Raw genomic sequence first — 9,743 nt, 5'->3', positions numbered from 1 at the left:
CCTCAGCTCGTATCTTCTTAGGTTCTGGCCATTGGGAATCTATGGCTATAGAGACAGTTCTAGGACAGGTTGGGAAAAATATGAGACACCTGGCTTAATTTTTCCCAGATGTGGAGACTGAGGCCCAGAAAAGCAAAGTGCTTTGCCAGTGTCACACAAAGAGATGTGGGCTTATTCCCTGACTCCTTCCTCCCAGCTTAGTGCTTTTCCAGCAGATCATAAGTGACATGTCTGTGGGATCTAACAAGCCAAAAGAGCTAAAAGTGGCCACAGAACAGAGGTGCAGCAGGACACAGGGTCAGAGAGAGCTCACACTTGAGAATAGTATTAGGAAGGGCTGAATATCAACACCACCCCAGGGCTAGGTGTTTGAGTACCTTGGTTTCATATCTTCTCTGTCAGCCTGAACAGGATTAAAGCAAGTCCTGTAACCGACTGTGACTATAAGCCAGACTTAAGTTAGAATTTAAAAATCTGTGTTCCGGCCCTGGCCAGTTGGCTCAGCGGTAGAGTGTCGGCCAGGCATGCGGGGGACCCGGGTTCGATTCCCGGCCAGGGCACACAGGAGAAGCGCCCATTTGCTTCTCCACACCCCCCCTTCCTCTCTGTCTCTCTCTTCCCCTCCCACAGCTGAGGCTCCATTGGAGCAAAGATGGCCCGGGCGCTGGGGATGGCTCCTTGGCCTCTGCCCCAGGCGCTAGAGTGGCTCTGGTTGCGGCAGAGCGTCGCCCCTGGTGGATCCCGGTCGGGCGCACGCGGGAGTCTGTCTGACTGTCTCTCCCTGTTTCCAGCTTCATAGAAATACAAAAAAAAAAAAAAATCTGTGTTCCATAAACTAATCCATTTATATGTTTTTTTGTTTTATTCATTTTAGAGAGGAGAGAGAAAGGGAGAGAGAGAGACAGAAAGGGAGAGAGAGAGGAGAGAGACAGAGAGAGAAGGTGGGGAGGAGCTGGAAGCATCAACTCCCATATGTGCCTTGACCAGGCAAGCCCAGGGTTTTGAACCGGCGACCTCAGCATTTCCAGGTCGATGCTTTATCCACTGCGCCCACCACAGGTCAGGCTTCCATTTATATGGTTTTTAATAATTGTTTTCTGTTTACTAGGATGAGCCACTTTTGAAAGGGTTCAATGTTGTCACAGCCGGGTGGACTACAATAAGAGGAAAGAGAAGTTTTCTAGATTTTATTCAGTACTGGAATTAGGAACAAACAGCCTGAGCCAACAAGGCTGATGAATATGGGGCAGAGAGAGTGAAGCCATGGGAAGCCTGAGCTTGCTTACCATTTTAAAGAACCCCCACAAAATTTAAAACTTTAATAAGAAACCGTATGATCCAAGACACACATCCCTAGTTCATTATTTCTCAACAGTCTTTATTGCCTAATCAATTAACAGCAGGTAAGAGCTTCGCTTTGGGACCAGAAGACTTAGATTCTCCATGTATCAGCTTCATGACTTGAAGTACCACTCTGAGCTGTTTGAGCCTTGGCCTCTCCACCTATAAAAAGGAGATAAAATCTGCCTTATATTCCTCTTTACATTTGTGAAAATTAAATGAGCAAGCACGTGAAGACTTTTTATAAACTATAGAGAATGATAAAATCTCAGCCTGACCTGTGGTAGCACAGTGGATAAGGCCTCGACCTGGAATGCTGAAGTCTCCAGTTGGAAGCCCCAAGCTGGCCCAGTCAGGGCACAGAGCAACTACTACAGGTTGATGCTTCCCATTCCTCTCCCCACCTTTCTCCCCCTCTATCCTCTCTCTAAAGTCAATATCTAAAAGTCTTTTTTTTTTTTTTTTTTTGCAAGAGAGACAGAGAGAGGGACAGACAAGAAGGGAAGCATTAATTCTTTGTTGTAGCACCTTAGTTGTCACTGATTGCTTTCTCATATGTGCCTTGACCAGGGGGCTACAGCAGAGTGAGTGACCCCTTGCTCAAGCCAGCAACCTTGGGCTCAAGCCAGTGAGCTTTGGGCTCAAGCCAGCGACCATGGGGTCATGTCTATGATCCTACACTCAAGCCAGCGACCCCACACTCAAGCTGGATGAGCCCACACTCAAGCTGGCGACCTTGGGGTTTCAAACCTGGGTCCTCTGCCTCCCAGTTCAACACTCTATCCACTGTGCCACTGCCTAGTCAGGCAATAAATAAAAATCTTTAAAAAAAAACGGTAAAAGTTTAATTATTTTTATCAATTAATATTCAACTCGAAGACTTTCTGAATTAGACTCAATATTAAATTTAGAAACAATATGCATTTGAAACTCTGTTTTGGGGGGGGTTTCCATGTTATAACATCAATCTTTTAAAATCCAAAGAAACAAAACAAATTCCTACAGGTATAAGCATATGGATAAAAACACTTTTTCTTCTTTAAACAAAAAGTATACATCTTTCTGCCTGGCCTGTGGTGGCAAAGTGGATAAAGCATTGACCTGGAATGCTGAGGTCGCCGTTTGAAACCCGGGCTTGCTGGGTCAAGGCACATACCACAAGAAATCAATGAACAACTGAAGTGAAACAACTATGAGTTGATATTTCTCATTATCCACCCCTCCTCTCTCTGTAAAATCAATAAGTAAAAACTTTTTTTAAAGTACATTTCTTTCCTTTATCAAGGAAAAGTTTAAAAATAAAGCGCTACCGGGTGAGTGTTAGATACAGGCCTGCTCCCTCAGTCGCCGAGTGCTGGAGTACACCCAGATTCAGTATTAGCCGCCCGCCTTTCATGTGGGCTCACACTTGGGACAGCTGGGGAAATCTGTTCCTTCGGGTGCTCTACTTTCATTTTCTATCATGGAAAGGCGTGTTACTTGGTCCCATGTTGCATGAAGACCTTCTATGCTGGGATGAGCAAAACTATGCCACTTTTGCACCTTTGATCCCAAATTAATTTTATAGATTTGGCCACCAGACATTTGAATGATGGGAAAACTCTTATGAGTACATGTTGAACTGAAGAACACTCGCATAATGTCATAATTTTAAGTCCACATCTGCTAATCTTCTGGACATAATTATTTTATTTTTAATATCATACCCTGTTCAGCACAGTCCTAGGGTGCTTGTAGAGAAAATAAGCACATTATAACAAATAAAATATTCTAGAACAATTAATAGCTTAAAACTGCATGATTCCATACATAGATGGGATATAAAAATGAGACTAAGAGACACGGACAAGAGTGTGGTGGTTATGGGGGGGGAGGGGAGGGGCACAAAGAAAACCAGATAGAAGATGACAGAAGACAATCTGACTTTGGGTGATGGGTATGCAACATAATTAAATGTCAAAATAACCTGGAGATGTTTTCTCTGAACATATGTACCCTGATTTATTAATGTCACCACATTAAAATTAATAAAAAAAATTAATAGCTTAAAGTAATTAAAAATAAGAACCCCTAAAATAGTCTTATTGCTAAGCAAAGCACTTTAACCACTAAGACTGGGACGCATTAGAAAGAAGAGACTGTTAGCCCTGGTCAGGTAGCTCAGTTGGTTAAAGCATCGTCCTGATACACCAAGGCTGCGGGTTTGATCCCCAGTCAGGGCACAGACAAGAAACAACCAATGAATGCTTAACTAAGTGGAACAACAAATAGGTGTTTTTCTTTCCTTCTCTTTCTCTCCCTTCTTCCTCTTTCTCTAAAATCAATTAAGAGAGAGTGAGAGAGAGAGACTTTTCTTGGCAATGCAGTGGAAGCAGGAGTTGGTAGAGGAAGAATTGGAGGGAGAGAAGAGCAAACTGTATTAGTTGATTAGGAATGCATTATTTCCCAGCAGGCCCCCCGAGGTGCCTGACTTCTGAGAATGGGCCAGGACTATCCTGATGACCACAGAGAAGCTGGGTCATATTTGAGATGGCCGTTTCTTGAGAAATATGTAGTCCAACTTTAAGTCACTAACTGGAGCCTTCCCTGCTTTACTTTGTCAGACTTAGACCAAATGTCATCTCCCTTATTTTCCCAAATAGAGAAAGTTCTGTATTATTTTAAAACTGAAAGGATACTTATCTATTCCATATATACAAGTCATAGCACTAAGTAAAATTTGTAAGTAAGTGTACATATGCATGCACGTACACACATACACACTCTCACATGCCTGTCACCTTTACAGTTCCTTCCACAGATGATGACAGAGGATAACATAATGAATCTGCTAAACAAATACATAGCCAGTCTACTAGGCATCCTTAAAATAAGAGTGCACTCTGATTTTTCTGTAAGCCTCCACAAAGTTTTGCATTGCTATCAAAATATTTTTGGAAATTCTGTAATGTTTCTGCTTTTCCCTTAGCTTCTGATTTCTGGGAAGAATTAAACCGCAAAATATCTTTCCTCTGGGACACTGACATAACTGTCCCAAAGCAGCTGCCAGGCCTATAGCTATTCACAGGTTTGGGGCAGATTTCCAAGGAAGGCCACTTGTAATTTGAATTGTTTGAGTCAAATGTTCCACCTTCTGAGATTCTCAAAGAACAGGTGTGTGGGAGGGTTTACCCTTCCTGGATTCTCTCATTTTCATTACGGATTCAATCTGCTGTTTCACTTCTGTTTCTTTCCACCTTTTGTCTTGGCCTCACCCCTCCTCTGGGTTTTATTTTAGACATAAAGAAAAAGAAAAAATCAACCAGCCACTTCCTCTCCCCCAGTGCTCTGAAGTTGTATTTCTCCTCTGCTGACTATAACAGTGCCACAGAACTGGGTTCCTTTTATCAAGACTACCTCCTTCAAGTTTAGAGCAAGTCGTCTGGTGAATAAAGAGAGGAGGAAGGAGGTCTCCACCACCCAGCATAGCTGCCTGACGGGCCCACACTGAGGGGCTTCCTGCAGATGAATAAGGATGGAACCCGTTGTGTTGCACACAGGGATCTTGTCTGTGCCCGGGCCCATGCTACTCAGCTCTACATCAGTTACTGGCAACCCTGGTTGCATCTCAGAATCACCTGGGAATAGTTCCCAAATCTACCTTTGTCAAAAGAATAAATACCTAACACCTTTTGTCCAGGCCCATTGAACCAAATCTCAGGGCCTGGGCGTCACAATTTATTTAACAGCTCCCAGATGATTCTATTGTGCAGCAGGGTTAAGAACCCCTGATTCAGATTCCACTCATGGATGTTATCCAACCCTGAGCTTACTCCCTTTCTTCCAAATACACCCCAGGAGATTCCCCTGCCTATTCTCACACCAAAGATTTCTGCGAGCCAGGAAATGGAGTATGGTGGCCAGGGAACGGAGTTTGGTTTTGGAAGGAAGAGGTTTGAAAAGAGAGGTGGTGCTGAGGCCCGGAGGAGGCGGCCTTGCTGGTCATCTGCCATAGCCTCCCTGGTGATGGCGCACGGCCGTGCACGGGAGGCCACCTCCACTCCCATGACTCGGCAGATGGGATACTTTAAGCATCATGATGCTCAGTTTCCTTCTTGCTGGGATCGGAGAAGGGAAAAACTAAGTCATGGAGGACACGAGAGACTTGGGAATTGTGATGCAGAGACTGGGAAATGAAGACAAGTCCTAGCCAGCAAAGGACAATTTAAAAATGAAGTCACATCAAAAAGAGAAATGAAGTCACATTTATGCTGCAAGGGTTAGGATACAATAACAAGTACGACTATACATACAGACTGTAATGGAGAGACTCATAGCAGCTGCTGTGACGCAGTCCAGCCCTGGTCACAAGGCCAGGGACTCCACTAGCCAGGGGGAAAGTGGCTACTGAAGCCCCTGCCTACCACAGTCCCTTCAAATCCTAGCTGTTCACCTTGTAGTTGGGAAAGAAGGAGGGGGGCACCTAGAGTCCTAACCAACCCACAGGTGTTTCAAACACTTGCTGGTTGCTTAGGTAACTGGTGGTCACCATCTATCTCTTCTAGGCTGGTGACTGCTTAGCTCTTGCACAGAGATTCGTGGCTGTCTGCCTGTCTCCTACTGGCACGCTGATGTCTGCTGTTGTGCTCCTGGCTTATTTCATACAGAGAAGGTCTCCCTGTCTCCACGCACCCTTCTTCCAATGTCTCTCCCCAGATGTCTCAGACTTTATATGGGAAATCATGTTCTTACAGCCTTTTAAAGAGACTTTCAAAGTCACACCTTCCCCTGCAGCCTTCAGAGTCCCCTGTCTCTAGGTTTGTGAAGGGACTCAATGAGAGCATGTGACTATTCTGCATTCTCTGGGCAGAGTTGCTAAATGCTTCTGGCTTTCCCCTGGCACGGTCCTGATGTGTGAGCATCCAAAACTCAAGTCCTTGCCCTCAGAAACAACCGTGAGAAGCATCGGAGCAGGACTCCTGCAGACGTGCCACAGGGGTGAGTTTCCGCTAGGAAGGAGCGAGGGCTTTACATTTTCTTGTTCAACAAAAGCTCTCCCCGTGCATGCAACCTTGGTGCTGCCAACTTAGTAAAGTTCCACTACTTGGAATTTTGGGCATGTTTTGTTAGTTTTCAAAAGAAATTCAAGCAAAGACCAAATGAGAGTAAATGATCTGTTTTTCAGATGATGAACCACCAGAACCCCGGCTTGAGCTGTGCCTCACCACCAAACCGAACCAGTACCTGTCAGCCAAACTCAAGCCATCCAGCCCAACCCTGACTCCTCAGGGGCCGGGGACAGTCCCTTCTTAAAGAGTCAGCATATGAGCACCTTCCTATTTCAAGAATAGTTTTTTAAATGAAATGCAACCCAGTAACCTACTGCATTTGCATTCAGATCCAGTAGTCAGATCTGGACACTGAATGTGATTTATCCTTAAAACTTATCAGAGTGATCACATACCAAGACACAAAAATAGGAATGCCCAAAGGCAGATTCTCCAGCAGGAGACTGGCAGGGAACGCCCTGCTGAAACGCACACCCCTGCTGCAGGGGTTTCTCACCCTGGTACCTTTTTAGAAATGAGAAAAACATGAAATGTAAAAAGGGCTCCAGTTCTAACCATCCCACTCTAATCAGTCCCAGGCAAAACAATAAAGTGGGCCAGGAAGGCCAGGCCTGGCTTCCAGCCCCCCACTGCCCCTGTGAAAGTTAAGGATCCAGACAGGGGCACCCTCCCTACTCCCCAGCCCAGGGTGCACGGGAGCACATAAGGGGCACATGCATTCTAGAAATTTCTGTGTACAGAGCAGAAGAGCAGAGAATTCAGAGGAGTGTTTCAGGGAGTTAATAATCATTGTAATGATAATAAAAAATAATAATGGCTACTAGGATTCTTATACCGATTCTGCTTAGAGGCTTTGTGACTTTGGGCAAGTATTCAATAGTTTCACCTCTCTTTTTCCACCTGTTAAACGGTGGTAATCACCTGCCCTGCCCTTGCCCAGGGTTGTCATACGGATCAGAAGTTTTTTTGAAAACTACAAGGTTGATTTTTCTTTCTTTATTTATTTTTTAAATACAGAATTCTTCATAAATTTGCATGCTGTCCTTGCGCAGGGGCCTTGCTAATCTTCTCGGTATTGTTCCAATTATAGTGTGTGTGCTGTCAAAGCGAGCACTGAAGTTGATTTTTAACCTGTTTAGATTGTTAATTCTTTTTAAGGCTACTTAACATCAATAGATATTCAAAACCAGATAGAACACCTAAATATTATACCTACTAAATAATATCTCCGCCTGAGCTGTGATGGCACAGTCTCTAAAGCATCGACCTGGTATGCTGAGGTCGCCAGCTCCAGACCCTGGGCTTGCCCCGTTAAGGCACATACAGGAAGCAAGTTGACGCTTCCCGTTTCTTCTCCCCATCATTTCTCTCCCCTTCCTCTCTCTAAAATCAATAAATAAAATCTTTTTTAAAAATCTGTTATCTGGCCCTGGCCGGTTGGCTCAGTGGTAGAGCGTCGGCCTGGCATGCGGAAGTCCCGGGTTCGATTCCCGGCCAGGGCACACAGGAGAAGCGCCCATCTGCTTCTCCACCCCTCCCCCTCTCCTTCCTCTCTGTCTCTCTCTTCCCCTCTCGCAGCCGAGGCTCCATTGGAGCAAAAGATGGCCCGGGCGCTGGGGATGGCTCCTCGGCCTCTGCCCCAGGCGCTAGAGTGGCTCTGGTCGTGACAGAGCGACACCCCGGATGGGCAGAGCATCGCCCCCTGGTGGGCATGCCGGGTGGATCCCGGTCAGGCGCATGCAGGAGTCTGTCTGACTGCCTCCCCGTTTCCAGCTTCAGAAAAATACAAAAAAAAAAAAAATCTGTTATCTATTGATAACTGGGGATCCAAGAGGAAAGAGACATGAGACAGCCATGTAGACTGTTACTGTACATTCACTCACTACACATTTGTTAGGTTGTGCTGAGTGAAGGAGTTTCATGAAAACACAAAAGCATTACAAGCAATATGTAGGATTTGATGGGCACATTTGCTAAATTTTTCTTATAATATTCCAAACTGTTACTGGGGATATAGAAATAGCCTCATTGCATAAAACCAGATTTCATGGCATTTTCTAAAGGGGCTTCTACCGAGTGCTGTGGTATAGTTTTGAGGGTCCCAAAGGGGCGCTCTGCACAACTCTGAGTGGGTGGTGCCAGTCTTTAACTAGAGCACATAAAATTATATCTCTTCTCATCGAATGCCGCTATCTCTATGATTTGTGAATAGGCCACTCAAAGAGTTCAAAAAAACATTTCCCTCTAGTTCCAGCTGGCAAGATGTCAAGATTGAAAAACACATTTCCTGGTTCTCTTTCTTGCCACAATTGGGATGGATGACCCTAATTCTCACCACCCCATTTCCCTAAGTCATTAGCAGTGATTGAATCTCTGCCCACCCCAATGAGCCTCACACAGACAATTTTAATGCACAGCAGCACCCGTAATGGAGAGAACTATGTTGTGAAACTTCAAATTTACTTTTAATTCCATCTTTGACAGACCAAATTGAAGTCACGGGTTATTCTTTGCTATGGCCACTTAACACTAGCTGGAAATTCAGGCATCCTCCAGTTTGTAGAAGTTTCCCTGTCTCATTAGCCCCAGGTCAGGTAGCAGTTTCTCCCTTTCTCTCTCGTTTTCAGTCCACAGAATGGGTTCCCTTGACGGGGAGTTGGTATAGGAAGCACGACCAGAAGCTGATGTCCCAGAGGAACTGGGGATCCAAGAGGAAAGAGACATGAGACAGCCATGTAGACTGTTACTGTACATTCACTCACTACACATTTGTTAGGTTGTGCTGAGTGAAGGAGTTTCATGAAAACACAAAAGCATTACAAGCAATATTCAACTTCTGAAGTGACCAGGCATCGCTTATCTGCTATACAGCTTCAGAGTAGAAAAAGAGAATAATAGCAACATAACCACTGACTCCTATCTCTCTTTAGTCTCACAATAAACTCACGAGGTATTATGACCCCCATTTTATTCATTTTTATTTTTTTATTACTTTTATTTATTTATTCATTTTAGAGAGAAGAGAAAAAGAGAGAAGGGGGGAGGAGCAGGAAGCATCAATTCCCACACATGCCTTGACCAGGCAAGCCCAGGGTTTTGAACCGGCAACCTGAGTGTTCCAGGTCGATGCTTGATCCACTGTGCCACCACAGGTCAGGCGATCCTGTTTTATATATGAAGTAATAGGAGGCATAGAAAGACTGAATAACTTATAGGCCATAGATACTTGGTAGCAACAATTTCAACCCAGATTTATCTGATTTCCAACCCTTTGCTTTTCACTACTACACTCAGCTGCCTTGTCCTCCAAGGTCAGTAGGAAAGGAAAAAGGAAATGAGGCTTGAATTGGCTCC

At 44.8% G+C, this 9,743-nt stretch overlaps 2 non-coding genes across 2 annotated transcripts; one reads left to right on the top strand and one right to left on the bottom strand.

Annotated features, from left to right (window-relative positions):
* Window positions 1–7,396: 7,396 nt before the first annotated feature.
* Window positions 7,397–7,503, bottom strand: LOC136307108 (U6 spliceosomal RNA). Its single transcript, XR_010725798.1, has one exon. It is a non-coding gene; the product is annotated as a U6 spliceosomal RNA (small nuclear RNA).
* Window positions 7,504–7,815: 312 nt separating this feature from the next.
* On the top strand, window positions 7,816–7,891 carry TRNAA-GGC (transfer RNA alanine (anticodon GGC)). Its single transcript has one exon. It is a non-coding gene; the product is annotated as a tRNA-Ala (tRNA).
* The last annotated feature ends 1,852 nt before the right edge of the window (window positions 7,892–9,743 follow it).

This window comes from Saccopteryx bilineata, chromosome 5, assembly GCF_036850765.1.
Source record: "Saccopteryx bilineata isolate mSacBil1 chromosome 5, mSacBil1_pri_phased_curated, whole genome shotgun sequence".
In the NCBI taxonomy this organism is placed as follows: domain Eukaryota; kingdom Metazoa; phylum Chordata; class Mammalia; order Chiroptera; family Emballonuridae; genus Saccopteryx; species Saccopteryx bilineata.
Note: the sequence above shows the minus strand (reverse complement) of the source record. Positions and strands in the feature narration are given on the sequence as shown.